General features: G+C 43.3%; 1 long non-coding RNA gene across 1 annotated transcript; it reads left to right on the top strand.

Moving 5' to 3' along the window:
- Positions 1-18380: 18380 nt before the first annotated feature.
- Positions 18381-21404, top strand: LOC142471695 (uncharacterized). Its single transcript, XR_012789541.1, has 3 exons — positions 18381-18456; positions 21021-21088; positions 21293-21404. It is a non-coding gene; the product is annotated as an uncharacterized LOC142471695 (long non-coding RNA).
- Positions 21405-24798: the final 3394 nt, after the last annotated feature.

The raw sequence follows: 24798 nt of genomic DNA, 5'->3' as shown, positions 1-24798 counted from the left end.
GAGGTTTGGAATTTTAAAAGATTAACACGACAGATTAAGGCGACTTACAAATTAAATGGAGATAAATTGGGGGAATCCTTGATGGAGAAGGATTTAGGATTGCTTGTAGACAGCAGGCTTAGCAATAGTGCCCAATGTCATGCAGTAGCTGCAAAGGCAAACAAGATATTATCTTGCATCAAACAGGCAATGAATGGAAGGGAAGTAAACATAATTATGCCCCTTTACAAAGCATTAGTAAGACCACACCTTGAATATGGAGTACAATTTTGGATACCAATCCTTAGAAAATACATTATGGAACTAGAGAGAGTGCGGAGAAGAGCCACCAAATTAATAAAGGGGATGGCCAATCTAATTTATGAGGAGAGGCTAGCTAAATTAGATTTATTTACATTAGAAAAGAGGCGTCTAAGAGGGATTATGATAACTATATACACATATATTCAGGGACAATACAAGGAGCTTTCAAAAGAACTATTCATCCCACGGGCAGTACAAAGGACTCAGGGCCATCCCTTAAGGTTGGAGGAAAGGAGATTTCACCAGCAACAAAGGAAAGGGTGCTTTACAGTAAGAGCAGTTTAAATGTGGAATTCATTACCCATGGGGACTGTGATGGCAGAAACAATAGATTTGTTCATAAAAAGGTTGGACATCTTTTTAGATTGGAAAGGTATACAGGGATATACCAAATAAGTATACATGGGAAGGATGTTGATCCAGGGATTAATCCGATTGCCAATTCTTGGAGTCAGGAAGGAATTATTTTCCCCTTATGAGATATCATTGGATGATATGACACTGGGGTTTTTTGTTTGCCCTCCTCTGGATCAATAAGTAATTATAGATATAGGATAAAGTATCTGTTGTCTAAATTTAGCATACAGTAAGTTGAACTTGATGGACCTATGTCTTTTTTTAACCTCATCTACTATGTAACTATGTAACTGAAGGTTAAGAAGGGAGAGATAGAGATAGGGGTATATACTGTATAAAAAAAAGTTCTTCAAATTATTCACAGTGGTTTTGACCAAATTTAATTTGCGATCAAATATTCGATCGCAAATTTGACATGGTAAAATGTGGGTGAATGTACTTAAACCCACCCTCCATATTCTCTTTGCCCTTCTTTTTTTACGAATTTCATAACATTTCAATCCAAAAAAATTCAAATATTCATTTTTTGTTTTCCGATTTGTTTGCAAGCGTACACGCAAATGGCCCCTAATGCAGTCATTCGTACCTTTGTGGGTGGGCATCAATACTTCGCATGTGTAAATGTTTAATCTTTTTTTAAATTAGGCATAGGTTTCCAATTGGATATGGAGCATGAATATTTACACCTGAAAATAAATACCATATTTTTTGCAAAAGTTGAATGTCATGTAAAGATTGTATGATGACTGCTGTTATATACTGTACTGTATTTAGTACCTGTTATTCTAAATCTTGGTGTATGGTAACAAACGGGCTTGAGTACACTTACAATACATTAACTTCACTAGCTCTAAAGTTACTTTGTAAGCACTTGCGTATCTGTACATTTGTTATGGTGTCCATATTCACAAACAGAATTTACACAAAAAATTACTGTATGTACCGAAATTTCAGAGCTGGTTTTAAACTTAATTGCAAAGTTTTTGGTAATTTATCACAGTTTTATACAGAATTATAAAGAGTACGTATGCAATTTGTGCAGTGAAGAGTGATTACCGGGTCCTTATTACGAATTATAGTTTAAAACGTTAACATAATATGGTTTTAACTTAATATGAATTCAGTTCAATATTTTGGTCAAAATATTTTAAGCCTACATCCGTGTCACGGTAGACCCATTTCAGTAGGTTCTACACTACCAATATTATACTCTCATGCATTTCTTCCATTGCAAAGAGACCATGCCATGCAGCCAGCAGGGTAATGTTGATGGACTCTCCTGACAGGACATCCCTAGTGAGCCAAAATCCTTAAGAAGTGCCAGGCTTGTGGTGCCACCAGTTGTGGTGACTGCCACAGAGCCTTCATCTTCATAGTACTGTAAAAGTAGGGCTTGAATACACACGCATATTATGTTAAATCTTCTTAGGTACCAGGACTATCAGACAAGCCCAAGGCCTATGAGATGGCACAATTACCTTTAGGGCCAGCATCTCTTCTACCTCCCTCTCTATACTGCCTTTTTCCTCTGCTGATACATGATAGGCATGCTTTTGCAGAGTTCTCTGATCATCAGTGTCCACTAGATGGTCAGTAATATGTGTCCTGTCCGGCTTCTCCCTGAACAGGACCATATGCTGCTCTAGCATAGCCTAAAGCCAACATCAGGAATCGCATTCAAACCAAACCCGTCTCTCTCAAAGCTTATTTCCGGCAGGAATCGCTCATCTGCTGCATGCTAGTTCCATGCACCTCTGAAAGCAAAGGAACTTATGAGTGCTTGAGATCGGGGGACCACAGAGCTTCTCCAGGAGGTCCCTCTGTTCATATCGGATTCCTGACGAAGCTGCCACGCCAGCGAAACGCGTAGAGTGAACCAGCAGCAACCCAGAGTGTGCCCCCCATGCCCCAGAACCCGTGTGGACCCATTTCAAGATCGATCGCGAAACCGGAAGTGACGCGACGGCCGGACCGGAAGTGACACGACGCGATCCCGGGAGAGGGGTAGATGGTGTATACTGCTGCTGCGCTTATGTGTCTATGCACATGGTGCTAATGTAAGTGCAAATTACCACTGCTTTTATTGAATATAATATGAGTGAACATACAATGTTGCACTAGAGTTGTCTCTGTTTCCATCGAGGGCTTGATCCACTGACACCAGGGAGAGTACTCTAAGCAAGACCCCCCTGCAAACTACAGAGTCTTCAGATTGTCTTCCAATGCTGTATTTTAACTGGGAGAATGTGAGTTCTTAATCTCGATCCCCATACATATTGCCACAGGTGTTTGGACATATTACACTATTATATATTCTCTTCCTTTCATATGGTAAAAATCTGCGCTCCCCATAAGCTTCTTCCAAACTAGCATAGCCTTTGTCTGAACTCTCTGCTGTGTAAAGAGCTGCTCCACTGTGCCCCCTGCCTAGAACCCCTGGGAGGTTGGGCAGAGCACTGCTGGCCGGGTCCCCCATCAGTGGGCTACAGATAGCAAACACTGATGCCACACTCTGTTTAAAATATTCCTTAAGCATATTTATATGATAAATCCTATTTCTTCCTGTCTCACCATCTAACTGTACAACGTAGTTGCACTCATTCAATCTCCTTTCTACCGTGTACAGTCCAGACCAGGCAGCCATTAATTTGTTCTGATGAGTGGGCTTCAGAACAAGTACTTGCTGCCCAGGGATGAATTCTCTGCTACGAGCATCCTGATTGGTCTGAGCATCCCTGAGATTAGCCTGTGCCAACCCCATAAGCATTTCTAACCGGTCCCTGAGATCTACCACATACTGAAGCATAGAAGCATCAGATTGTAATCTCCCCTTCACGTCCCTTATGGAATAAGTCAAGAGGTGCCCGGACCCTGCAACCAAATAGGAGTTCGAAGGGAAAGAACACAGTAGATTCTTGCGGTACCTCTCGGTATGCAAACAGCAAATGCTGGAAATTAATCTCCCAATCCTTCTCTTCAGCCTCTATGAAAGCTCGAAGCATCTGCTTCAGTGTCCCATTGATCCTCTCACATAGACCATTTGTCTGGGTGGTAAGGGGTCGTGCGCTGGTGCTTCCCCCCGCATGAATCCCAGAGACATTGTAGCAATTCACTCATGAATTTTGATCAGTCAGAATCTCACTAGGGTAACCTACTCTAGTGAATGGACTATTAATGCTTTGGAAATAATGGTGAGTGCTACAGCCTCAGGTACCTGGTGGCAATCCCACCACCGTGAGTATATATCACTTGCCAGAGCAACTGGGGATTATGAGAGGACCTACTATATCCACAGCAACTCTCTGGAAGGGTTCCGCTATTACTGGTAGGGGTTTCAGGGGTGCCTTCACACGATCACCCACCTTACCTACTCTCTGGCAGGCATCACAGGACTGGCAGAAATCTGCCACTGCCCCTGATGCCCCCAGCCATTAGTAATACTGCAAAAGCCGGGCTCTTGTCTGAGTGAACCCATGATGCCTCGCTAGTGGCAATAACTGCTGCCTATTCTCCCTTGGTACCACTAACTGTTGCCAACCAGTCCAAACCATATCTAGAATGGTAGAACCCTGCTCTCTATACAAAAGCCTGCGGTGCCATAAGAACCGATCTGACCCACTGTCCGAGGCAGATGCTCGGAGTCTCATGCCCTCCAAGCTGGGATCAGACCTCACCACTTCCCTAAACTGTGTCCCTAATTCTGGCCACCCACCCTTAGTCTCTAAGTCAGGTGCAAGGGGACCAGGTAAAGGGAGAGATACAGTAAGTCAGCATACTGTTGTGACTCAGTCTGGCTTACCTGCCTGGTCTCCTCAGAGACCCCTGGAACTGTTGGTCCCAAATACAGGGGATGGTGAAATCCTCATGGGCAAGTGCCCTGGTCTGGCTACGGGTAACCACTGCAACTGGAGCCAACTCTGCCATGAATACACATGCAAGATGCCCCAGGTTATTACAGAGTAGCACCTCAGTATCCAACCTGGGCAAAACCCCAACCTCTTCCGGCACCCCAATCAAGAAAGACCAGGGCAACCTAGATGGACTGCGGTCGTCCGTCTGGCATGGTCACCTGCATCATGGTACCCAGGAGCAGATCCTCTGGTCTCACCATATCAGGTAAAACCTGAGTTACAGTGGCCCCAGAGTCGAGCAAGCTGGCTGCTTGGCGATCTCTGATGGTCATCTGTCTCAAATGCTTTTGCCAAACCTCGTTGAATTGCAACCCAACCAGTGCAATCTGTTGTCACCCCGCCTCCCCTGCTGGTCCCCTGGCTACAGGTGTACTTTCTTCCATTAAAGTTCCTCGCTGGGCTGGTTGGACGGCTGCACTCTGCTCTGCTGTGTGTGCCATTCACATGCTGGCAACTGGCCTCACAGCTGATGAACGTTGCCCCTGATTGGGTTCCCCGGATCTTGACGGGCCGGACATTTTTATTTTATATGACCAGTCTTGTTGCACTTAAAGTACCTCCTTTGTGTTTAAACTCTGCAGGTTTGGGTGCACTTCCTTTTAGAGCTGTTTTATTCTTCCACTGTGGAGTGCTTTTAGTTGCCCGAGCCAGTGTGGCTCCTTTTGGGGCAGACCCCTTTTTGCGGGATAGTGCCCGGCCGGTGACAAACTCATTAGCCATGTTAGCAGCATCCAGGCAAGTTTTTGGTTTGCGGTCAAAGACCCAGTCTCTTAAGTCCGGTGGGCACTGCTGCAAAAATTGGTCCTTGAAAATTATGTCCAGAAAACGTTCATTCTTGGTGGCATCACACCCCTCTACCCACTGAGTCCCATGCAATATCATGCATGAGGCAAACCGCATGTAGGATTCCCAGTGGCGCTTCTCCTCCATCCTAAAAATGCCATGGTATGCCTCCAGTGTAAGGGCATACTGTGTTAACAACAGGTCTTTCACATGTTGGTACTCATTGCGGTCCGCGGCCAGAAAAGCCTGGAGGGTCTCCAGGGCAGCTCCGGATAATAGCAGTGACAACCGCAAAACCCAGTCCTGTTCTGGGACCCAGTACCGATGGCACTGAGTCTCAAAGATTTTCAGGTATGAATCAATTTTTTCCATGCAATCCATTAATTTACTGAAACTGTGATGATTCACTCAGGGGACAGGCTGCTCCCTGAGTATCTGTTGGGAACATGGGGACTGTCCACCTTATTAAGCTGACATGTAGTTGAAGCTTCTGCTCAAAAGTGGCCCCATCCCCCCTGGAGGCAAGAAGCATGCATATTCCGGGCATAGGGATGCTGTTACCCCCCGTCTACTACAGCTGCACTCCCCACATCCTGCTCCCCAACAAAGTCCATGCTTAGCACACCACCTTCCTCCCCTTGATCCTCCATTACCACTGGAATTACCTCCGGCACCCTAGGTGGGCTAGTGGACACTGCAACTGCAGTTGAAACTGTAACTGTCTCAGGCAAAGCAATACTAGCTTCATGCCTCCCAAGATCCTCCTGAAACACAATTTTTGACTAACCGTCAGTAGTAAGTCCATATTGGACATGCGCCAACCTGGTACCTCAGCCACATGGTATGCATAATCCACCAGCTGGTTTAGGCTCCATTCAGTCTGGGATTTCAAACGGTATTCTGAGGACTTGCCATTCATCCCTGGATGTGGGTGCTCTGCCTAAACCTCCTGCCCAAATGCTCTTCACACCTCTTGCATCCTCTGAGACTTTCATGTCCAATGTCTGGGTAGACACAGTGGCACCAAGCATATACTGTATGTTCTTTAAATACACTGTTTAATAAAACCATACATTTATATATTTCTCCTAAGTCTTATGGTTATGGGGAATATAATAAGAAGTTGCACTTTATTCCTACTAGCCCTATTTCCCACACACTATACTTGATTTAGACTTTAAAAATCCGTGCAACCTTATGTATGGTTGGGGCACCCCCAGAACCCCTATATCAGGTTCTGGGTGACCTGGGAATTACCTGGGCATCCCCTCTTAAACCGTTCCAGGGATACCTCACATCCCTTTGCCCCATTTACCATTCTGGTCTGTGCTAAAGGAGGGAATCCTAGCGGTGAGTCGTGCAAGCGTTTTCAAGGGGCGATTTTGCCTGGAGCAATGTGTCTCAGTGTATCTGGCAATCCGACCTGATTCCCGGGTACATTTTTGTGGTCTCCAGCAACTCTGGCATCCAGCTAGCTAGACACATTCTTACAAGACTTTCTCCTTAAAACCCCCCTTGAAACTCATAGCCTAGAAATCTCTGCTTGCTGGTACTCCTGGAAAGGTAAAAACACATACATTCGTTATTGTCAATAATTTTATACAATGCACAGAAAATCACTGGGCTCAAGAGCTGACACTCCCTAGCAACAATACAAGGATCAGAGGTAACCAAACGGGCTTAACCTTTATTATTGAGCCTGGTTATTCCTCACCGTCAGAGAGGGGTGAGGCTCGCATTTTCTTTTCTTACAATGGTCGTCATGTAAATGCTTTTTCCCTCTCATGCTCTGTCTAGTTCTGCCCATCATCCCAGTGTTTTCTGGATGGCTGGACCCTCCTTTAAGTGTTTTAGCATGTAAGACGAACCTTCTTTAATTATGAGCAATTGAAACAGGAATGCCTTATGCCTCTGTTCCTTCACTCCGCTGTTATACAGTAGGCTGTGGGCTCCGACATCTGGAGAGCGTGGTGGGGGAGAGTTCCTTGAATACCTGCAGCTTTATATTCTCAAAAGTGAGCTCTCCTGACCCCTGTGCCGCCACGTAGAATGCTATCTTAATCCTGAAATAGTGAAATCTTAAGATCATGACCCTGGGAGGGTCCTGGGCTGGGGCCAAAGGCGGAGAGCCCTATGACAGCGATCCAGCATAAAGGACTCCTCTGGATGGTCTGGGAGCATGGTGGTCAGCTATTTTGAAATAAATTGTTCCAGCGCCGTAATGGATTCAGGGATCCCTTTGATGCGTAGATTATTTCTTCTTTCCCTGTTCTCCATATCTTCTTTATGTTCCATCAGCTCCTCCATCTTGGTCTTGAGAAGATCTGTTTTTCGGATGGTGTTATTTTGTTTTGTGATAGTTTCATCTAGTTTCCTCTCCAGAGCACCCGTTCTGTTCCCCAAAGAGGTGATATCTTTTTTCAAATCTTGTAATTTAGCCTGTAAAAATGCCTTCAAACCTCCATATAAGTCTAATATATCCTGTCTAGTGGAGAGTTGGGGGTGTGGATCTTCTGTAGGCTCCTTCCCACAGTCCAAGTCCCCCCGCGACTGCGACTCAGAGGCCTGTGAAGAGCGGTAATCTTCCTGTTTCTTAAAGTAAGATCCTACATCTCCCAAATATTTATTTTTCAGGGATTTTGGTGCCATCGTGGGTGAACCCGCTGCCAGAATCATCCGGAGGCAACCAGATTGGGCAGACGAGACTGGCTGGGAAACACGCAGCAGCCAAGCCAATGTATCCAACTATGTACACGATCGATTTGGTCCCACAGAGTCAAGGAAGTAACGAGGTTAACACGTAGTTCAAACACTTGAAATTGCAACTCATGGACTTGGCAATGAAGCTCAGTGACTTGAGTTTGTACGCCTGGAATAACTGTCCTCATGATTGCCCCTTGCTGAGCTGGAGGAGATCCTGGTCGATTTTTATGTTATGTGGAGTGACTACGGGGCATGAGTCCAGTAGCTGGAACAGGCTAACAGGCAGGTAGTGAAGGTCAGTGAACAGGCAGAGGTCAGAGGTTGGTAGCAGGCATGTAGTGATAGTGCACAGGAAACAGGAAATGGAGGTCTTATAAAGAGTTGGCTGCAACTAGAAAACAGTTGCCAGTAATAAAGTAAGTAGCAGTCCAGAAGGATCTCTGCAAGTATAGTCAGACACAATTAACAATCCTGGTAGCAGTCTCAAGCCTGGGAGCACAGAGACCAGGGTTGTTTATCCCAGCAGAGATTATCCTGACATAGAATAAGTAACAGCATGTTCATACAGTAGCTGCAATAACTGAGGATAAGCTACTACAGCTATCCTGGTCTGTACTTGTTGTCAAAGGAACAAAAGTGATGTCTTCAAAAATTCAACCAATGTGTTTTGCACTTAAGTGCTTTGTCAGGGGACTAAAATGATAGCTACGTACTGTATGTGTATAACAAATCTAACTGAAAACCATAGGATATTTTTCTGTGATAAATGTGTTGCAATTGTTTTGTCCTATAATTTGACAATTTTTGCTTTGATACATAATCCTCATGATGTCTACTGCAGTTGATTTGTGATTTCTAAATGTTTAATATTTGCTGTTTAGGCTGTAATATAGCAGGCAAAAGTTCTAGAGCAATATCAATGTTCAAAATGGATAGCAAACAATAAGTGATAAAACCAGTCTACGCGTTTGCATATCATTACTCAGAATCCTTGTCTACGTGTATATCTTTAGGGGTAATTCATTGATTAGGAGGTTTTCACTAGAGATGGGCTAATCTGCCCACATCCGTTTCCTTTATTTTCTTGCATTTTCAACCTAAAATCCGTTTCGCAATATAAAATCCGCAAACGGATTTGGTCAATTTTAATTTGCGCAGATTCATCAAAAAACGCCATTTAATATCACCTGTGGCCAGATTTGTAAAATCCAATCCACGGATTCAGAAAATCGCATTGCGGATTCTTAAGAAGCTTCCAACGGATTGGTAAATCGTAGATTGTATTCTACAGATCCGTCCATGGGTTGCGAAATCCGCCTAGTGTATTGGTAATAATAATGAAAAATCCACAAAATGCAAATTGCCCTTTTTTTCAGATTGATCCTCTGAAATCCACATACCAAAGGACCCGGCCAATCCACTGTGGATCCAATTCCGCCCAAAAATTCACCCATCTCTAGTTTCACTGAAGTTAATGAGGTTCAATGCCATAGTGCCCTGACTGGAAGTATGACACTAAAATGAATAACCTCACTGTATAATATATTCCATTGTGTTGGGGCAAATATTTTGGAGATTTGTGCAAAGGTTGTAAATGCCCTAATTAGTTGTTTTTTTCCATTACTATACATCCTAACATGGAGAGTTTTTCATTTTTCAACCCACCATAGGCAAACTGTTTCTAGTTTGTGACCACTAACAGTTTACAATCAAACCCTACTAGCCAAGTTTAAAGGGATGAACCCAAAAGTTTTGAGCAGGTTTTCTACTGATCCTCTTGTTATTCATGACCCGCTTACACTTGCAGTATAAAGCTTTGCATGCAATAAGCAAAAAAACTCAAGGGAGATACACATTAGAAACTTAAAACAAAATATTTAGGAAGTTTAAAAAAAATTCATGTGGGGATTAAATTGAGCTAATGGAAATAAAATGTCTTTATGACCTGGTAAACATGATTTATTTTCATTCTCCTCTGGGACATCTACAGTTCAGGATTCCATACATTATGAGAATTGCTGTTTCAGTTGTAGAATGAGTCATTAATTACAGTTTGGGATCTTATCCAAGTTTCTTAATTAAAACAAGGATGTTTAAAGCTAAATTGGGCATTGTGAGTTCATATATGATAACACAGATAGATCTTAACTGTTTTGTTCAGTTAGATTGAACAATTGGAAAATCTCTGAAGTTAATATCTGTGGAAAAACAGAATGGAAAATTATATAGCTCACGTTACATACAGTAGACTATTTAATATTTTTTCATACTGATGTAATTTACAGGAACTATAAACTATAGTATGTCAGGTTGAATATTATTAATATTTGTATTGTTTATGTATAAAACATTAACATATTATGCAGTGTGGTTCATAAATAATAAACATAATGACTGGAGAAAAAGAGATTTTGGGTTAGGATGAGGAATGTGAAATGATTGCTTTTTGGATAGGGCCAGTATTAGGGTTTACAGGTGCGCCGACAAGTATTCTAAAACTTGCCTTATACTTGCCTTGGAAATCACTGGGCTATCACCAACAAGATCCAGGTACATGCTGGGTACATGCTACAAACATTTAAGTGACATTTCTGCAGAGACTAATGGCCCATTGGATTCACACAGCAGGGGTCCCAGTTCAGTTTGAATGGGACTACCAGGGACTCCCGCTGTTAATCCAATAGGCCATTAGTCTGTCTGCAGAAATGTCACTGAAATGTTGCAGCATGTACCCAGCATGTACCCAGGATGTACCCAGTATGTACCTGGGTCTTGTTGGTGATTGCCCCAGATTTGTTTTAGAATACTCGTCGGCACTACAGTAAGTCATAGCAAAGATGGAGGAATAGTAAGGTAAAATATATCAATAATTACATATATGCCTCCTATGTGGTCTATGTATGTGATATAAACATGAATCAATACAGATATATATGTATATTAGCCCTCATTGAATGCCACTTTATTGCAAATACCCCTTGTTGTATTGGGTGACTAATAAATACACTTGTGTTATCCAGCTATCCATAGTGCATCTATCGGTTGAATAGTTGAGTTTTCACAGTCTAATTTGGTCATCGATTGTATTTATCCAGAGCCTAGGAATAACCAGTGAATTAGGACACAGTCTCTAGATTCCCTGTTTTATTTATTTATTTAATTACTGTACTTAAGAGGTTGACTGAGCTGTCTACCACTTTACCTAAGAGGTAGAGGTACCTTTAAGGATCGCACAGCATAGGAGTATATAAGAGGGCAGCGCTACTCCGTCTATCACCTCCGACCTTGAGAAAGCGCCAGCCCCCTATGTGTGAAACGTACGTCGGCATGACGTCATCGCATTGACGTTGTGGAGGAGGAAGTAACGGGTGAGATCGTTCCTTATGCGGTGGTAGTCATTGGTAGCTTACTGCACTTGCTATATGCATATACTGGGCGTAGTGTATTGTATGCTGTTTGTATCTGCTCTGAAATTTATCTTTGAGCACACCGATGAGAACTCTGACCTGATGGTTTGCCTTACAGCATAGGTCTGCTTATATTGCATTGCACTCCACCCTGAGTTAAAGAGACGTGATTGGCATTTGTATTTTGACATCAATTTACTGACTTTGTCTCATTTATCACGATCAACTCACCTGGTTCAGGGATCTATATTAAGATTATTTCGGATTTATCCATTGTTATCCCTGTACTGGTTGTCACCCGTTATATATATGTTTTAATTGTTTTTATGATAGTTTTGAGTATGTGTTATGTATTATGCGCCGCTTTGGTTTATTAATAAAATATTTATTATTTTTGCCATTTGGCTTTTAGTGGCATCTGCCCTCCCACAGTGCTGGGAGCGATTGCTTACCTGTACCTTTACAACCAATTAAGTTACTCATATAGTGGGTATTTAAACCCTGCAGATTATTCATAGTTTTGCTGTGCAGTTAATGAGGATCTTTCAGGAGGACTCTTTGTCTCCTTATGTGTTTATGTTTGTCAGCATTATCCTCTTTGCACCAGCAGGAACTACACTGTACTTTATGATTACACCTATATTGTGGTGAGCGGTAATTCACAAGTTATATATATATATGTACCCAGGATGTACCCAGCATGTACCTGGGTCTTGTTGGTGATTGCCCCAGATTTTTTTTAGAACACTCGTCGGCACTACAGTAAGTCATAGCAAAGATGGAGGAATAGTAAGGAAAGGAAGAGCGCGTTATAGAGGCTGTTGCAAAAATGTTATTAGTGACGAGAATTGGAGGTGAGAAACAGATTGACATTTAATCATTGGGAAATAAGGGAAGAGGGTTTTGGGAAGAAATTGTGGGAAGTAAGGATACTGTACACTGGCGACACACTTTATTCGAGCTCGGCTAGTCCCGCGAATTCGGGTATACTCGGGTGTATTCAGGTTTCTGATTGTTTTCTGCCAGAGTGCATTGCGTTATTTTCCGGCAGGGATTTAAGCTTTTTATTCCGGCTTGCTGAAATACTGCAATGCCGTGAAAATACACATGGTGGCGCTTGCGAGCTGTTCTCTGTGAAGCTGTCCCCTATAATGAATTGTAATGCAGTATATATACTGTGTATATATATATATATATATACTGTATAACAACAACCCCCCGCAAGCCCTAACATACAGTACTGTACACATACTGTACAGTACTGTATATGCATATACATAAATGATACTACTGTATGGGCGGCGGGGGCGTGATGTGTTTGCAGCAGAGAGAGATCCGCTGCTCTCTCTCTGCGCAAACATCGGCACAATAAAAATTATTTTAAATACATTTTTATTGATAGTGTACATGTGCAGGGGGTCTCCGGAGCTGAATCGCGTTGGTTTCAGGTCTGGGGACCCCCTGCCCCCCGAGATACAGGCCCCTTTAGGGGGTGCCGGTATCCGTCTGCTTGGTTTAAAGGCCCCGATCACGTGACCGCAGCCTGTTAAACCAAGCAGAGGGATACCGGCACCCCCTAAAGGGGCCTGTATCTCGGGGGGCAGGGGGTCCCCAGACCTGAAACCTGTGCGCTTCTGCTCTGGAGACCCTCTGCACATGTACAGTACAGTATCAATAAAACACATACAATATACAGTATAAATAAACACTCGTTCTTTACCTTAGCGGCTATGCGCTATGGTAAAGAAGCATCATTTCTGTATTTTAATAATATTGTACAGTGAGCAGGGGGTTCCCTGAGCCAGAAATTAATGCTCAGGGACCCCCCCTGCTCCTGCTCAATATTATTAAAAATACAGAAATGCTGCGTCATTACCATAGCGGATAGCCGCTAAGGCAATGAAGGGGTTAACCCACCGTGCCCGCTTTATTGTGTGTAGTGGGGATGGGTCATCTACACTATCAATAAAAATGTATTTAAAATAAGTTTTAATGTGCCGATGTTTGCGCAGAGAGAGCAGCGGATATCTCTCTGCTGCAAACACATCTCGCCCCCAGTATGTGCAGTAATTTACTGAACATGTACTGTAGAATAAATGCATAGTTTTATTTATTCGGGTTTATTACACAGTATACTGTTCGGCCGGAAAACATCAGCATACAGCACAATATTATCCATCGAAATCCCCCCATTAGCCGTTTTCTTTTCTGAGGAAAAACAAAATGAAAAGTTTTAATGTACAGTAATGGTCAGCCCCCTAAAGAAGTACCCAGCCAGCCCCACCAAAATAATACGGCAACAATACAGTACTCACCATTGAATTTCCCATTCAGCTAGTGCTAGCGCCGGTCCACTGCCACTCCAGCTTTCTTCATCACCCACGTCGATAGTTTGCAGCGGGACTAGCCCACCTGTAGTCCGCAGGTGAGGCGGGAAATCGCTTAGGTACATGCAAGCTTCATCAAAACTGGCCGCGAAATCCGACTCTGTCTCAGGGTTGTCACTGACAGTGGGACCGTCATTGGAAGCCGGTGCTGGTGCTGGTGCTGGCGCATTGCTTGGCAGGGACTGTCGCTTCTTATTTGGTTTTAACACGACCCTTCGCCTTTTGCTGCCTCCATGATCATAGATACGGGAAAAACCCTGTGACACACACCAATACCCTCCAACAAATTGGGGCTCAATACGGTGAAAACAGGGGTCACTACATAACCTTTTCCTTATTGCACGCTTCCACAAATGAGGAGTTGGCGAAAATTTGTAAAAGTCATAGTTTTCGATAAAATACTGATAAATTTGAACAACTGTTGCCTCTGTTGCATTAATAGCGGCCCATATCAAATAAGCATAACTTCTGTCAGGTTTTTGGAACACGGGCTGCACTTGAACACTCATGGTGGATTTCTGGAGAATAGTGTAACTGAAACTACTGGTCTTTGTCTTTATTTAATATGTAAAGCCTAAATTGATACATTTTTGCAACGTCTTCCTTCAGTCTCAAGGCCAAGTTACAATGGCACACTGTGGTACAGTATCTTTTTTAAACGAAACAACTGCAAGCCCACACATTACTGATTCGGCGCTTTACAAGTCATGAGTTTATGCCATCTGGTCGACATGCGAAGCATTGCAGCCTAGTAAATCCTGATCATTATCATTTAACAGATCAGGCCCCCGTCAGCCAGGCATGAACCGTGGCTGGGAAGGCAAACGCAACGAAGCATGCAAGAGGTGAGCAGCGGCGGATTCCAGGTATCTGCCAGGTACAAACTGGGCATTTGCTCGAATAAAGTGTGTCGGTGCAGTACATGCATACATGCAAGTGAGAGAGATTGAAGTTAAAGATGAGAGAACAAGAAAATAATATCACAAAGCTGAGAAGGAGCTGAAGAAATTATATTACAGATGCAGCGGCCATTATTTTAACAAATCACGTGGTGTATACCTCAAAATACCAATGTCATGGCGCAAGATTTCTTCCAACCATACCGCCTTAAAACACGAGTGCATACAATGGCATTTTAGTGTTCTGGCTTTTAAACAACTGAAATTGACACAGTAGCACAGTATTGTACACATTACAATTAATTAATTTCATTGCATTTAATTCAAAACTATCCATGAACTTCAAACAAAGCAACCGCTATAAACATGTGTGCCTGGGGCGTTTGGCCGCGTTCATGTCGTGTGAGTACAGCAGCACACATGAAAACGGCGCCGTGATTTGTTAAAATAATGGCCGCTGCATCTGTATATAAGGTTGTTTTTATTCAATTCAGAGTGTTGGCATGTGTAGTACACGAACTTCAGGGATCGGCTGCAAAAGACTACAGCCCTTTGGCTACTATTTTTGGGACAATGCAGATGTTAAGCAGACACAGATTGAATTCAGCTATAGAATGTCAGAACTGAAACACAGGGCAATACAAATTCCAGAGGGTGAGTATGACAAGTAAAGCTGTGAACCCAAGATGTTAACCCTGTTTCTGTGAAGAATCCAGTGGGCAGAGGCTCTTGGGGAACCCTCTCCGACATCCAACTTTGGGGCAACAAAGATGTTAAAATACAATCTTTTAATTTTTTTCTTATGTAACCCATGTTCCCCCCCCCCCCCCCAGATTGGACCTCTAGGGTGTAGTGAGGGCTAGCTACATGCATGTTGGTGGTGCATACCTGTGAGGAACAGGAGGGCCTGAGTCTCCCGCGTTGGTATTGGGGATAACAGGGACAGGCTTCTGGGGTATATGCCTCCATCTTCTCTAGCAACGGTGCAGCGCCTCCATCTCTATAAGCCCCAGGGATATGGGGTGGAACCCTTACAGAGAATTCCCACTCAGGGAAGAGAGATTCCAGTCTCAGTAAGTTCTTTGTTAAAAGCAGCAATGTCTCTTTATTCTTTCTGTAGCAGCACACAGCAGATCATGCACAGCAGTTCATACACAGCAGTGCTTCCAATTGTATACAGGGTCTTTTCCTCCACCCCTTCTCCTCCAGGCTGTACCCCTACAGGATGGGCTATATGGGGCTTCAATACCCCCGACACCCACCCCAAGGGTATACCCTCTGGGTGAAGCAAGATCCCCCCTCACCACCTGAGCAGGGTGAGGGGCATTGGTCCACCGCCTATTGTTTTATCAGCTCTAAACAGGCTGGTCTTCTGCCTCCTCTCCAAGCACAGGTGTCACTCTAATCATGGCCTCTCAGGTCAGACACTCCAGCACTCTCTGCTCCCAGGACAGAGAAGAACTGCACGGTCTCACTCCAGCCCAGACCAGCACTTCACTCCTCAGCTCCCAGGACAGAACTACTTGTCACTTACAGGAACAGGCAGAACTCAGTTTAGACAGCCCCACCCCTCATGATGTCATCAGGCCCTCCCCTCTGTCTCAGGCCTGCACACAGAGTCAGGGGCCTGCCTCCATCACTCAAGGCAGGGCTTGAAGCGGGGGGAAAACCCATGATAACTACTGGCGGCCTGCCCTTATCAGGACTTACACCAGTAGGAGAAAAGATATATAGCCCCCAGTTCTTACCAGGGCTACACTTAATACAGCTGAACCCCATTATAACGCGGTCCTTAGGGGCCACCCGATCAGACCGCGTTATTACTGGGGTCGCACTAATTTTTTTTAAAAATGGCCACCATGATCAGGGACTCCGCGCTGCCGAAGGGGGAGAGCTCCCAGATCCCAGCGTCGCAATGACAGGCCCCCAGACTCCTCCCCCCCACCGTAGCAGCACTTACCCTTACCCAGCATCTGCAGCAGTTGATCTGTGCAGCGAAGCTGCAAGGGGGAGGAGAGCTCACGGGATGTCAGCTGTTTCTGAGTTCCCGGACAGGGATCAGCTCACTTCAATCCTCCCCCACAGCAGCAGAGATACAGGCAGGGAGAGGGGGGCTCTCCCTGAGCCCAGCGTCACACAGGCAGCGGCAGGCCACCCCCACCCCCACAGCAGTGACAGCAGAATCCCACCCCCACCCCACAGCAGCAACGGCAGCAAAATCCCCCCCACAGCAGCACGAACAGAACGCACGCACCCCCCCACACCCCACAGCAGCACCCCCACACCTCACAGCAGCACTTACGCAGCATCTGCAACAGTTGATCTGTGCAGAGAAGCTGCGAGGGGGAGGAGAGCTCACACAGCCTTTGCTGGGATTTCAGCTGTTTCTGATTTCCTCGGCCAGGGATCAGCTCTCTTCAATCTTCCCCCACAGCAACAGAGATACAGGCAGGGAGAGGGGGCTCTCCCTGATCCCAGCGTTGCAGTGGCAGGCAGCCCCCAGCAGCCCCACGATGCACCCCAAGGTGAGCTGACACCAATGGTAAGGGGGGAGGCTGTGTGTGTGGTGCGGTAGTGCTGGTGCTGTGAGTGTGTGTAGTGTGCTGTGAGTGTGTGCAGTGTGCAGTGTGCAGTGTGCAGTGTGCAGTGTGCAGTGTGCAGTGTGCAGTGTGCAGTGTGCAGTGTGCAGTGTGCAAAAAAAAAATCCAATTTTTTTTTTTAAATTCGGTGTCCATGCTCAAACTGCGTTATAGCGGATCGCGCTTTAACGGTGTTGAGCTGTATATGATGGACAGGGCGCATTCATTGGGACCTATTAATTAAAGTCTTATTTTGTCTGTGCAAAATCACCAGAAAATGGCATGAACTTCTTTGTGATAAAAGTCCAGTTTTTGTTGTATTCATTAAGAATTATCTATTCATTAAATTTGCTCAGTTTGACATCTAATTTGCATATGCTTTTCACACAAGTTGCTGTAATATAATCTGCAAAACTGACAGAAAGAATTCTCACCTCCATCAGGTAGTCAAAATACAGAAGAGGAGAAAAGAGGAGATAAAGATAGAAAGAGAGACTAATTTAGGTGATGGCACATTTACTTATATGCCTCTCTTCCTATCTCTCCCTCTCCTTCTCTATCTCTTCTGAAGCAAAAGGCCTATTTCAGGGTTTGACCTGAAATATTTATTGTGAAAATCTGTAATTTTTGCCAAATGTTTAGCCCTTTAAACTACAATGAAACGTTTTACAAAAATCTAATTAGCCATGCTCATGTTTAAACACCACGTCAGTTATGAGCTGTACATTCAAGGTGTCAACTTGTTAATTATGATGGCAAGAGGGGCAAGAAATCGCTTTCTGGTAATTTACGGGGAACTATTATAGATGAAATCAAGCGTCATTTCAATATGACCCCACTTATTTACAAAACCATGAAAGACAGCATCAATGCATTTTTTTAGGCATACAGTAGAAGGGCTCTTGCCTTGAACCTGAACGACTATGGGGAGGACTACATGTTTCATTCATTTTAAAATAAAAATGCGCCGCAAATGGTTGTAATATAATTTAAAAAAAGTTGTGTTTTATAAAGTTTTCATTGTTAAAGCTTATTTTATGTTTTGCATGTCTGGAACAGGGTGAAGACAGACAATGCAAAGGAAACAACCCCACTGGTGCAGGGAAGACATCCAGTAATACTGCCAGGTAATGAACGTCCAGAGTGACATCATCTGAAGTAGCGACATCTCAGTTCCCGGGCTATAGCCAGACGCTCATTCAGGCTTGTATCTTATGTGGCTGTTGCGGTGGTATTAATAGACCCGCTGCGGTCAAGAGATAATACTTACCTGGTTTTGCCTTCCCAATAACAATATGCTAACCAACTTTTACTGCTAAAAAGCACACTGTTTGCACACAAAAGGGTAATACTCACGTGGTTGTGTCTGTTGATCATGGTGCTTCTCCATAGCAGAGTGAGAACTAACCTTTATTTTAAAGGCACATGAGGGCATGGTTATACCCCGCATATTTCACTTTAGTAAGATGCGACCACATCAATGTATATGTTAATTACAACTACATCCTGATATTTTGAGCTGTATGCCTTTCCACAGTATATTAATTGAATGATATGTATATCTATGCACTATTATTTATACCTAGAAGAATAAGCATTTATCACAGTATTTACTGCCTTGCCGGGACTATAAGGTGTAAAATAAGTGTATACAAGCGCTAGTGCAACAATTGTAAACAAACAGGAGAAGCAAAACCTGAGATACAGTCCTAGAGGGTAGGTAGTCCTGGAGCTGCCGTAGAGGGTTAATCTGGGATCTTCCAACCAGATATGCAAGATGTGGATAGAAAAACCTCTTATGGCGCTGAGGGTAAGTGGCTGGAACAAGAGTCTTGTGCTGAGGTTTCTATTAGATAAGCTCAGAGAGGGAGACAAGAGAAATACAAACAACACAATAGTGTATTATCCTTTAGACAATATAAGACATGTAGATGGAAAATGGAGCATTTATTAGTTAAAACAATTGTGACTACAATTGAAGTAAAACATGAACTGTAAAATAAACAGTGGATGATCTTCTGTTAATAAAAGAAATAGGGGCTTCCCAGCACTTGGGCAGAGAGAAGCCTTGCTGCTCCACCAGAGGTAAAACCGAAATCCTACTCACCGTCCTGGAGTAGGACATGTGCATTGGTACGGGGTCTTTAGCCAGGGGTAGCCGTCTGCTGTGGGGTACCGGACGTCTGCTTGAAGCGTGCGGGGAGATTTCAGGAATACTCGTGCAATCAACAACACCGCGTGAATTTCGCTACGTCAATCTGGCGGTGACGTCAGCGGAGGAGACGCGCGAAATTCACGCGGTGTTGTTGATTGCACGAGTATTCCTGAAATCTCCCCGCACGCTTCAAGCAGACGTCCGGTACCCCACAGCAGACGGCTACCCCTGGCTAAAGACCCCGTACCAATGCACATGTCCTACTCCAGGACGGTGAGTAGGATTTCGGTTTTACCTCTGGTGGAGCAGCAAGGCTTCTCTCTGCCCAAGTGCTGGGAAGCCCCTATTTCTTTTATTAACAGAAGATCATCCACTGTTTATTTTACAGTTCATGTTTTACTTCAATTGTAGTCACAATTGTTTTAACTAATAAATGCTCCATTTTCCATCTACATGTCTTATATTGTCTAAAGGATAATACACTATTGTGTTGTTTGTATTTCTCTTGTCTCCCTCTCTGAGCTTATCTAATAGAAACCTCAGCACAAGACTCTTGTTCCAGCCACTTACCCTCAGCGCCATAAGAGGTTTTTCTATCCACATCTTGCCGGGACTATACCTTAGATCCTATCACTATGGTATTTATCCTGAAATAGATGCTTATAGATAGATGTTTCTATCCTTGACTGGGACACAGTCACCTATCTAGCTACTTTCAACTGAGTCATTTTAATGTATGAATGTAGTTATGTGTTTTTAATCAAATATTGGAATTAATAAAACTTTATTATTTTTTCTTGGTCCTCTCGGGTGCACAGTAATTATCTGTTGGATTAATGATATGCGGTTACTAGAATCCAGTATTGAGGTGCTATATATAGAGGAAACCTTTTCTGATCCCCATTGGATCAATCCTGCTACAGTGGCGGCCGAGCTAAGTCTAAAGCGGCCGCCACCGCAATCCCCGTCCTGACGTGGCTGGGTCCCGCCGCGTGCCGCGCGTCACTGATGCGCGGTCACGCATACCAGGGAGCGTGTGCGCGTGGCGCGCGTGCCCAGGGTTCACCCGAAGGTGGTGGCGGGGTAAGGGGGGATGTGGGAGCAGAGGGGGACCCCGGGGGACCCGGAGAAGAGGGGCAGAGCAGAGCCAGAGGTCGGGGAAGGAGGGGAAGGATGCGGGGAATATGCGGCAAGATGCGGCTGGCGCTCGGCCAAGTTCGGCGACAAGCCGCGGGACAAGCCGGGTAAACTTTAGATTAAAGCTGGTCGCAGCAGTACTATGTGTTTACTTTTCCTCTGAGCACCTACTGATTATCATTTGTACATACGTATATGGGATGAGCGGTCTCTTCTTCTGTATTTTTTGATAGAAGGGCTCTTGCCTTGAACCTGAACGGCTATGGGGAGGACACAATGTTTAATTCATTTCAAAATAAAAATGCGCAGAAAATGGTTGTAATATAATTTTTAAAAAAGTTGTGTTTTATAAAGTTTTCATTGTTAAAGCTCATTTTATGTTTTGCATGTCTGGAACAGGGTGAAGACAGACAACGCACAGGAAACAACCCCACTGGTGCAGGAAAGACATCCATTAATACTGCCAGGTAATGAACTGTACTCCATGCCATGTTTAATCCTCACAAACTACAAAAGCTCGGAATTGCATAATGTATTCAGTGTAATGTAAAGTCATAATGTAAAGTACTTTACTCCATGCCATGCTTTATCTCCCCAAACCCCCCAAAAACTCAGGATATCATAAAGTAAGGTGCAAAAATTAATATTGAATATTGTTTCAATCTTTACAGACCAAGACATCCAAGAAGAGCCAACCAGTTAGATGACGAAACATAAAAGAAGATTGTAAATTTGGAAGAAGAGACATTTTTGTATTTTTGTATTATGAATTTTGACTTGATTATCGTGTGAAAATAAAACATTTCATTCTTTAAATAAAAACTTATTTGGTGTGTTCATGTTTTTTGTCATTACATGTAAATTAAGTACACTTACAGTAGCACTGTAAATAAAGTACTATGGTAATTTAAATATTTATAAATATCTAATTTAAATATATATAAATATAGTATATAGAAGGTACACTTAACCCCTGCCATGGTGAAGGCTAATAGCACTTTCGCCCATTTGTGTTGAAATATTATAAATATGAATTAAAGTTAAATGTGCATTACGATACACTGTACAGGTGCGCCAACGAGTATTCTAAAACTTGCCTTGGAAAATCTGGGGCTATCACCAACAAGATCCAGGTACATGCTGGGTACATGCTGGGTACATGCTGGGTACATGCTGGTACATGCTGGTACATGCTACAAACAGTTCAGTGACATTTCTGCAGAGACTAATGGCCCATCGGATTAACACAACAGGGGTCCCTGGCAGTCCCATTCAATTTGAATGGGACTGATAGGGACCCCCGCTGTTAATCCGATGGGCCATTAGTCTGTCTGCAGAAATGTCAGTGAAATGTTGCAGCATGTACCCAGCATGTACCCAGCATGTACCTGGGTCTTGTTGGTGATTGCCCCAGATTTGTTTTAGAATACTCGTCGGCACTACAGTAGGCAATAAACACATTGAGTGTCTGTGATGGTAGGGGATATCCGGCCTTCATTAATAGAGGTCACGCCCGACTGGCAGCCTCTAAAACCATATGTCAAGAGCTGAAGTGTCAGCTCTTGGGACTAGTTGTGCGCCTTGATGTATTTCTCTATATTTCTGTTCCCCTTTTACAGTCCCCTGCAGGAATGTAAGCTAGGGATGTCAGGTATAGTTAGGATCCCTGTTAGGAAATAGCTGCAGGACAGGGATAGTGGTAGCGGGAGATTAAGGGTTGATATTAGGGAGCAACTAGGGTTAAAAAGTGTATTAAATGTTGCTGACTGGGGTAGCCGGTAGTACTGTTATGTTACCCGCAAATAGTGGGTACCCATCTGAACATAAGGACGGGGTGGGCTATGGGGAATCTGTGCTCTGCAACCATGTTCTAGGGACCAGGTGGTATTCCTAGCCCAATGTTAAAGCAGAGTGAAAAAGTTACCTGTTTTGAGGCTTTTCATGTTCCTGGTGTTCTAGAGACAGGAAACTTCGGGACAGTAAGTTTTATGTGAGATAGTTGGGTCGAAATGTATTCCTTTTGTTTACATGCGTTCGGGGGACTAAGTTACCGGAGGTCCAGTAATTCTCCCCGAATTGCAGTCAGGATTTGCGGGTACGCAAGGTGAATTACACTGGGGCTCTCCAGTGTCCCCCAGAATCCTGGTTTTCGAGCCCAAGTATCCCAGACTCATTTCTCTCAGTCTCTCAGACTGACAGGCAATCTTGGGACTTGGTCTAGTGAAGCGCCCGGCAGGCGTTCCCAGTTGTTTTGCTCAAAATAGCAAAGAACAAGGCATTGAAGTGCCAGGGAAGGGACAAAGGCCCTTGTAAAAACACAATCACTATTTTTGAGTATTTAAAATGTCTCTTTATAAAGACAAGAGGCTCAAGCCCTATGACAAAAGGTGTTATATATAGGTTAATTGTCTTATGCATTTGATGTAACATATAAAAGGGAATTGAGTTTCTAAAACACTCAAACAAATGTTGGTTCTTATTGACACTCCTGATAAAATGGTGTTTTCCTCAAATGCAGAAGCAATTCATCTGTGATGTCCATTGGAAATTGAGAATTGCAGCTATATGGATACTGTATGTGTGTTGCTGACAACTTCTCCCATTTACTATACAGTGGTTATTTTTTCAGATGGGAAGAACATATGCATCTTTCAACTTAGATGTACCACATAAGTTGAAAAAATGTAATACTCTGGCCTATGAGATGGAAATGTTGCTTGGTACTGAAATTTCTTCTAAAAAAAAGCTATAGATCAGACTATTCACAGTTTCTCATCCAGTTACATTTAAAATCTTTAACTCCAGTAAAAGTTTTATAGATATAGTAAACAGTCTTGGCAGGTAATGTTTGGTAACTGCCAATAACTGGAAGCTTCATTTACTGAGCAATGCATTTTTTGAAAATGGAAAATCAATAATCTGAATATATTTTAGTATCAAATATGAATCCTGAAGTTTAAATCTATGCCACTTGCTGCAGAAGGATATTTTATGTCAGACATTTTCCACCAAGTGATTCACGAAGTAATTGGGCAATAATTATTTTTGAGTATTTATAGTAAAACGAAAGTCTGTTTATAAAGACATGAGGCTCATGCCCTATGACAAAAGGGGTTATCTCCAGGTTAATAATTGAATGCATTCGATGTAACATATAAAAGAAATGATTTTTATTAAAAAAAAAATTCTGAAAGTTTCTCAAGATGTATCAACCACACATTATATACGTTATATTGGGTAAAAAAGTGACAACAACTGTCCACCGACCAGGATATAGCAAAAACAAATATCACTTGTGAGCTCATTCACGTCTCAGATAGGTCTGCAACCCTGCTTTAACCATTATTTCTTAGCATACAATGCTTCCACTGTAACCAGGGATTTTGGGAAATTATATTTTTATTCACTGTACACTGTACAGTGAAGAGTTTTTGACACTTTTGTATCCACCATAACTTATATATTGTGTGGTTGAATCCTATTCCAACAACACTGTTGAGCCATAAAAACCAGCCTCACACGGGAGAGACCCAAAAGATTGATACAGCTGTCTGTGAGTTAGTTCTCCTGCAATGCACATCTTTAACCCTTGGGTCTATGTTAAAATAGACATGATGTAAAAGGTGACACTGTGTGCTCATTTGCATTTGTGGGTATTCGAGTGAGTTAGCGGGTACTTGCTATGGGGAGGGTGGGTAAGCCTCCTGGGGGGAGGAGCAGTTACCAACTAAGGTAATGAAGGGGGTAAGTAATTACAGTAGTCTGGTCTGTCCTTCCCCTTGATGATGTAAATAACCAAGCAACTACTGTATGAAACAGTCTCTGTATCTGTCCTGCCTTTGATGTAGATCCACGAATATAGATATTTAGTTAGTGAGGGGGAATAATCTAGGGCCATATTTGGTCATTTATATCATCAAGGGGGTTGGACAGGACATTTACATGATGTTGATGACCAAATATGGTCCTCTAATATTCCCCCTCTTTATATAGAAACCCTTATTTAGGCATCTATGTCATCAAGGAGCAGAACCGATATGTAGACTGCTTCAGAGATGCTTGGAAAGACAAATAGACTGCTTCCCTCCTCTCTCTATGCAGCTCTTCAAGACTATCCATCTGCCGACTGATGGCCTGGGAGAATTAACGCATAGTTAATCCTCCAAGGTATTTTACT

This window comes from Ascaphus truei, chromosome 1 (genome assembly GCF_040206685.1).
Source record: "Ascaphus truei isolate aAscTru1 chromosome 1, aAscTru1.hap1, whole genome shotgun sequence".
NCBI classification, from domain to species: domain Eukaryota; kingdom Metazoa; phylum Chordata; class Amphibia; order Anura; family Ascaphidae; genus Ascaphus; species Ascaphus truei.
Note: the sequence above shows the minus strand (reverse complement) of the source record. Positions and strands in the feature narration are given on the sequence as shown.